This window comes from Mus pahari, chromosome 4 (genome assembly GCF_900095145.1).
Source record: "Mus pahari chromosome 4, PAHARI_EIJ_v1.1, whole genome shotgun sequence".
Classification (NCBI taxonomy): Eukaryota; Metazoa; Chordata; class Mammalia; order Rodentia; family Muridae; genus Mus; species Mus pahari.
Genome location: NC_034593.1, coordinates 112358703 through 112366894, shown reverse-complemented (window position 1 = coordinate 112366894; position 8192 = coordinate 112358703).

Below are 8192 nucleotides of genomic sequence, written 5' to 3'. Positions count from 1 at the left end.
GGGGCCCCTCAAATGGCCCTTGGTTATAGCTGACCCTCTCTCTATCTGCCCCTCCTTTCTCTTCCCCCTTTCATTAATTTTAATAATTTGTTTTGTGCATTTGAAGATAGGGGTCTTATGTAGCCATGATTGTCTAGAGTTCACTATGTCGTCCGAGATGGGAAGAAACTCAAGATCATTCTACCTTTGTCTCCTGAGTCCTGGAATTGTAAATGTAAGCTACCATTCCATCTTTCATAGTAATCTCCATATCTTCAAAAAAAATACTGGATAGCCCCCATTTTTTGTTTTTTGATTTTTGTTTGTTTGTTTGTTTGTTTTTAGCGTTATTCCCTCCCAAACCCTCTCAGTGAACACTCATCTAGAACTTCTGGTTTCTTAAATTGCAGACAGTTGTTTCATCTTCTAATTTTTAAATTGTGAAGGAAAAAAATGCATCCTGCAAATTCTGTATTCTTTATGTGTTGTGAAATACTTCAAGAATCTATATTAATTCAGTCACAGAGAACAAAGAACATTTAAAAACTACATTGACTCTTCCTCTGTGGTACCATGCTGTGCCTCAGGAAGTTGGAACTCAAAGTGCACTTTAAATATTCTAAATTTATTTTTAGCCATTGATAGGATGCCTAAAATGTTCCTAAATCAACTCATTTCTTTCAAAATATCAAAGACTGATGATTGCAAGAAACAGTCATATCCAAGTGGTAAATATGACAATTTTGCAAAGAAAAGCAGAGGAACAACTGAAAACCAGAAATGTGCTCTGTCACTCCATAGCTCTTGGAAGGATCCAGATCCGCAGGACCACAGCAACACTGTTTGACCCTGAACACTTGATTTTGGCAGCTACCATCCAATTCCCTGTTCAGCATCATGTATCTGACGCACAGATTTGCACATAGCCAAACTACATCCGTGGCTTCAGGTCTGTACATTGACCCATAGACACAGAACTGTGGGTTACTTTAGAGGCCTTATTTATAAACAAAAAGACATTTCTTCAGTAGAGAAAAAAAGAGATTTTTTTTTTTTTTTTTTTTTTTTTTTTTTTTTTTCTGTATTCATGCCATGGCTAGTTATACATTTGGCAGAAATTAGTCCATTTGTGTACCAAAATATATGTGCAAGAATACTTACATTAGTTATATTATTACATCCAATGATGTACTTATTAAAAAGTGGTATGTTCACTATAGAAATCAGTATGGAAGCTTCTCAAAAATAACAACAACAATAACCAACAACAAAACTAAAAATTGAGTTAATACTATACATAGCTATACTGCAAAGTGAAACTGCAAGTTTTACAGGAATATAGATGAAACTTAAAAATATTATGTTAAATGAACCAACTTGGACTCAGAAAGACAATTGTCATATAGCTCCAATATATGCAAACCCTAGCTTCTTATTATTCTATATGTATTTATGTGACCATAAGTGTACATGGAAGATAGGAAGCTAGAATTGGAATCTATAAAAAAGACAAACATGGTTTAAACGGGCATGGTGTGAGGCAAAATATGAAAATGTAAGAGAGAAGTGGAAGGGGAAGTAGTGGATTGGGAAGGAAAAACTGAGATACTGCAGGAAGATAAGGGTTTGACCAACCACAACAGTGTAAGGCAAGGCTGAAAGGAAGCTGTTGTTCTGTGTTCAAATTAAAACAGATTTTTTTAAAACTTATTTTATTAGATATTTTCTTCATTTACATTTCAAATGCTATCCCGAATGTCCCCTATACCCTCCCTCCACCCTGCTCCCCTGCCCACCCACTCCCACTTCTTGGCCCTGGCGTTCCCCTGTATGGGGCATATAAAGTTTGCAAGACCAATGGGTATCTCTTCCCAACGATGGCTGACTAGGCCATCTTCTGCTACATATGCAGCTAGAGACATGAGCTCTGGGGGAAGAGATTTTAAAGGGCACATTTAATACTCTTGAAGAAACAAATTTATGAGTAGCTCAGGAACCAACATGGGGATGTTCGGAAATGAGCCCAACAAATTTTGAAAACTATTATATAATCACATTTATAATTCAACAAAAACAATATTGCTTAATTGTGTGGTGAAATGACAAACTGCTTATTTGTAAGTGAAAAGAATGTTTATTATGTCCTGTTAGAGGATATACATGCAATGTAACACACCAAGTGAATTTTGCAATAAATTACAATTTCAAATTTTTTCTTTTTTAATTTCAGATTTTTATACAGCAAACATTTCTGACAATCGGAGGAGTAGAAACTAATGAATAATTGTAAATATTTAAGGATATTAAAAATTAACACAGTGGTATGAACTGTGGTTTAAATTTCATTGTTTAAAAAGATACATTTCATTGATAATATGGAAAAAAATTTATACCTCATCTGTTGAAACAGACCAAGAATGGAGGTGCAAGGAAATTCTGCGTGCTTGTTAGAAAACTCCAGGAAATCAGGATAAGAGTCTTGTGATGGCAGGCTCTTCAAAGGCATGAAACTCTTCTTGGGCTCTCCTTTCCTGCCCCTCCCAGGTATGGTAAATAGAAGTGATCTTACTTCCGATTGTTCGTTACAGCTGGCTGTTGTTATTTGTTTACGTGTCTCAATGGGAAAACATGGTTTTGCCACATGAAGCTTATCCTTGTATTGTACACAGCGTGAACTCAGGAGAACTTTGTTCAGGTTTCTTACCTGTCAAGGCGTGAGTTGTCTGATGTTCTGAAGAAAACTGGCTATTGTACAAATTGTAAATCCTCCTCGTTTTTTAAGCTGAGCTCTCCAGGTACATGTCACCAACTAGAACAGTAAACACTTGTCCTTTTTGTGATTAATTCAGAGTCAGTGTGTCCCATACCTTTATGTGTTCGGTTTTGTTGTTGTTGTTGTTTTGTTTTGTTTTTGAGATACTGAATCATGTATCCCAGACTAGTCTGAAAGTCACTAGATAGTCATTAATGGCCTTCAACTCCAGATCCTTTGGTCTCCAACTCTACTTTTTTCAATAAACAAAACTCCATCACCCAAATTACTCCAATTTTACATTTCAACATTTTCATCATTTGTTGAAGACTGATGTTTCTTTTTTTATTTATTAATCATTTTATTTGTTTACATTTCAAATGTTATCCCCCTTCCCAGTCTCCCCTCCGTGAACTCCCATCCCATCCCCCTACCTTTTGTGTCTTAGAGGGTGCTCCCCCAACCACCCACCACTCCTGCCTCACCCCTCTAGCATCTTCCTTCTCTGGAGCATCAAGCCTCCATAGGAACAAGCACCTCCCCTCCCACTAATGCCAGATGAGGCAGTCCTCTGTTTCATAAGTAGCCATGGGCCCCTCTTTGGTTGATGATTTAATCTCTAGGAGCTCTGAGGGGGTCTTATTAGTTGATGTTGTTCTTTCTATGGGGTTGCAATCCCCTTCAGCTTCAGCAGCCCTTTCCCTACCTCTTCTATTGTAGTCCCCAGATTCAGTCCAGTGGCTGGCTGTGAGTATCTGCATCTGTCTTCATTAGATGCTGGCAGAGCCTCTCAGAAGATAGCCATAACTGACTCCTATCTGTAAGAACATCTTGGTATCAGCAATAGTGTTGGAGTTTGGTGTCTGTGGATGGGATGGATCCCAAGTTGTTGTGGTCTCTGGATGGTTCCTTCAGTCTCTGCTCCGCTCTTTTTTCCCTGCATTTCCTTTAGACAGGAACTATTCACTATTCTGGGTTAAAATTTTTGAGATGTGTGGGTGACCCCATACCTCAACTGGGGGCAATATCTATCTATTGGAAGTGGTTTCTTGAGGTTTTAGCTAATGTCGTTCCCATTGGATCCTGGGAGCAATTCAGATCTCTAGTATCTAGGACATTCAAGTGGTTCCCCCCTCCAATTCCCCCCTATACTGATACATATTTCTTTCATTCTCCTAGCCCTCTGTACATCTCTCCTGTCTCCTCTCATGCCTGATCTGGGCCTCTTTTCTCTCCTCGACCCATCTTCCACCAGATCCCTCCCTCTGCCACCCATGATCATTTTGTTCCCCCTTCTAAGTAGGATTGCCATTTTGTCCTATTGCCTTACAGAAACGTTTCCATTTCATGAGGTCCCATTTTTCAACTGTTGATCTTACAGCCTGTGCTGTTGAGGTTCTTTTCAGGAAAATTTCCCTTGTGCCAATGTGTTTAAGAGTGTTTTCCACTTCTATTAGATTCAGCTTATCTGATTTTATGTGGAAGTCCTTCACTCACTTGGACTGAGCTTTGTAGAAAGAGATAAAATGGATCAATTTGTATTCTTCTACATGCAGATTACCAATTAGACCAATACCATTTGTTGTAGATTCTTTCTTTTTTCCACTGAACGGTTGTGGCATCTTTGTCAAAGATCAAGTGAGCATACATGTGTGGGTTTATTTCTGGGTCTTCCATTCTATTCCATTGATCTACCTGTCTGTCTCTGTACCAATAACATGCAGTTTTTACCACTATTGCTCTGCTGTACAGCTTGAGGTCAGGTTATGGTGATTCTCCTAGAAGTTCTTTTATTGTTGAGAATTGTTTTTGCTATCTTGGTTTTTTGTTATTCCAGATGAAGTTGAGAATTACCCTTTCTATCTCTGTGAAGAATTGAGTTGGAATTTTGATGGGGACTGCATTGAATATGTAGAGTGCTTTTGGTAAGATGCATTTTTACTGTTATTCCTATTGATCCATGAGTATGCGAGATCCTTCATCTTTTGAGGTCTTCTTCAATTTCTTTCTTGAGAGACTTGAAGTTCTTGTCACATAGATCTTTTACTTGTTTGGTTAGAGTTATGCCAAGATATTTTATATTATTTGGGACTATTGTGAAGGGTGTTGTTTCCTTAACTTCCTTTCAATCCATTTATCCTTTGTGTAGAGAAAGAAGCTGATTTTTTTTTTTTTTTTTTTTTTTTTAGTTAATTTTATATCCAACCACTTTTCTGAAATTGTTTGTCAGGTGTAGAAGTTCTCTGGTAGAATTTTTGGGGTCTCTTATTTATACTATCATATCATCTGCTAACAGTGATACCTTGACTTCTTTTTCAATTTGTATGCCTTTGACCTTCTTTGTTGTCTAATTGCTTGGACTAGAACTTTGAGTACTATGTTGAATAAATAGGGAGAGAGTGGCAGCCTTGTCTTATCCCTGATTTTAGTGGGATTGCTTCAAGTTTCTCTCCATTTAGTTTGATGTTGGCTGTTGCTTTGCTGTATATTGCTTTTACTATGTTTCGGTAAGTGCCTCAGTTTCCTGATCTTTCCAAGAGTTACTTTTTAAACTTATTTTATTAGATATTTTCTTCATTTAAATTTCAAATGCTATCCCGAATGTCCCTGATACCCTCCAGCCACCCTGCACCCCTGCCCACCCACTCCCACTTCTTGGCCCTGGGGTTCCCCTGTACGGGGCATATAAAGTTTGCAAGAGCAAGGGGAATCTCTTCCCAATGATGGCTAACTAGGCCATCTTCTGCTATATATGCAGCTAGAGACACAAGCTCTGGGGGTACTGATTAGTTCATATTGTTGTTTCACATATAGGGTTGCAGACCCCTTCAGTTCCTTGGAAAATTTCTCTAGCTCCTCCATTGGGGTCTCTGTTCTCTAACCTATAGATGACTGTGGGCATCCACTTCTATATTTGCCAGGCATTGGCATAGCCTCACAGAGATAGCTATATCAGTGTCCTTTCAGCAAGATCTTGCTGGCATATGCAATAGTGTCTATGTTTGGTGACTGATTATGTGATGGACCCCCGGGTGGGGCAGTCTCTGGATGGTCCATCCTTTCGTCTTCGTTCCAAATTTTGTCTCTGCCACTTCTTTAATGGGTATTTTATTCCCTATTTTAGGGAGGAATGAAGTATCCACGTGTTGGTCTTCCTTATTCTTAATTTTCTTGTTTTGGAGATTGTATCTTGGATATTCTAGATTTCTGGGCTAATATCCACTTATCAGTGAGTGCATATCAAGTGAGTTCTTTTGTGATTAGGTTATCTCACTCAGAATGATATCCTCCAGATACATCCATTTGCCTAAGAATTTCATAAATTCATTGTTTTTAATAGCTGAGTAGTACTCCATTCCTTTTAACACAAAAGGGTGTTGTAGTATGTCGAAGATTTTTTTCAGCATCTAATGAGATGATCATGTGATTTTTTTGAGATTATTTATATAGTGGATTGTGTTGATGTCTTGCTTTTAGGTGTGTTAAGGTATACAGGGCTTGCTGTGGTGGGAGAACTGGGTATGATAGTTCCAAATGGTATTGGTTTCTGGCATTATGTACTTAAGCTTTCCTCCCGACATCTGGTTATCTCAGGTGCTAACTGGCCTTGCTGTCTTTGACTGGATTCTGTCCCTCCAGTGAGCCTATGAGTCTGGTTGTGGTGTAGCTCGTGGGAGTCAAGCTGCCTCTGGGTTTGGAAAGAGGTGTAGAGCACCAGCTCCACTGTGAGCTGAGTTGTGGGGCAGAAGGAAGAGAGTCTTCATCTGTGCATTTGTAACATGTTGAGACTTCAGAGTGTGTCTGAACTCACCTCACACTTCCCAGTAGCTGAGTTCAGAGCAAACACATGGAACCATTCATGACTACTGGGCTCAGAATGAGGGGTTGGTTTTTTTTGTTTGTTTTTTTGTTTTTTGTTTTTTGTTTTTTGTTTTTTGTTTTATTTTTTTGCTTCAGAAGACAACAACTTTTTGAAAGTAGAATGCGGTTAAATAGATAGTCTTATAAAGGTGTTGCATATCTTTATATGCCCCAGTACAGGGGAACACCAGGGCCAAGAAGGGGGAGTGGGTGGGTAGGGGAGCAGAGCAGGGGTGGTGGTGGTATAGGGGACTTTGGGGATAGCATTTAAAATGTAAATGAAGTAAACACCTAATAAAAATTGGAAAAAAACTGAAAAAAATACTATATTATATAACAACTTGAGTGTCATCTATTGATTAATATTAAAGATTACATTGGATATGTTTGAAAAAAAAAAAAGATGTTGCGTAAATGCCCAAACTTAAGTCTGGTTCGTGACATATGACTACTAACACTTTAGTATAATCAAAAAGTTATAACAACAGTGAAATTTCTTCATAAATAGTTTTAAAAATAACAATTATTTCAGCTTTATGAATAAATTTGACATAACTTTATGAGTATCTGAAATTTCATCTTTTTGCCTTTGTCACTTAAGAACTAATTATATGTGTGACAGTTTTAATTAACAACTTGACAAAATCTAGCATCACCCAGAAAGGTAAATGGAAATGAAACCATCCAGACTAGGTGGGTATATGAAAATTCTTGTGAGAGATTTTCTTTCCATTTTCATAGTTGATGTTACTTTTTAAAAATTTATTTATTGGCTTAAAAAACTTCCATAAAGTATATCTCCTTGTACATGTCCTAGATTCTTCCCACCCTACAACCCAACCAACTTTCTTCAAATATTCTCTCTATGTATCTCTCTGTCTCTCTTTGTATCTCTCTGTCTGTCTGTCTGTCTGTCTGTCTGTCTGTCTGTCTGTCTCTTTCTCTCTCTCTCTCTCTCTCTCTCTCTCTCTCTCTCTTTCCCTCCCCTTCTCTCTCACTAGAACAAGTCATACAAACAAAAAGACCCCAAATATTAAAATATACTAAAATAAAACAAGAAGAATATAATAAACAAACAAACCAACATGAAGCTTGTGATGGCTGCTCTTCTTGGTCTGCATTTAAACTCCTTGAATAGGAGGCTAAGAAACTGGAAATACCCAGCTCATGTGTGTGTGTGTGTGTTGGGTTGGGAGGGTTGAGGGGGGACTTGGGGTGGGGGAGATATGCTACTCTAAGGAACCCTGATTAATACAGTCTGTTTTATGCTGACAAGCTAATCTTGGACAAGAGGTCTGTCTTTGAGTGTGGTTGGTGTACTCAGTGCCACTCCCTTCTTGATGAGGGGTAGAAACTTGTGCCCATTTCCCTTTTACTACACTGGGATTTTATCTGACTTGAACCTGTGCACGTCTTCTTCATGCTGTCACAACTTCCCAAAGTGCATCCATATGAAACTAACTTAAGTGTAGTCACCATATAATGAGGGAGATAATGCCCATTCCTTAGTCTAATATATGAGAAAATTTACCAGTAACAGAAACTGATGAAAGTTTCAATGCTCATAAACTGAAGATCAAAGAGTCAGTTTTCATGTCCA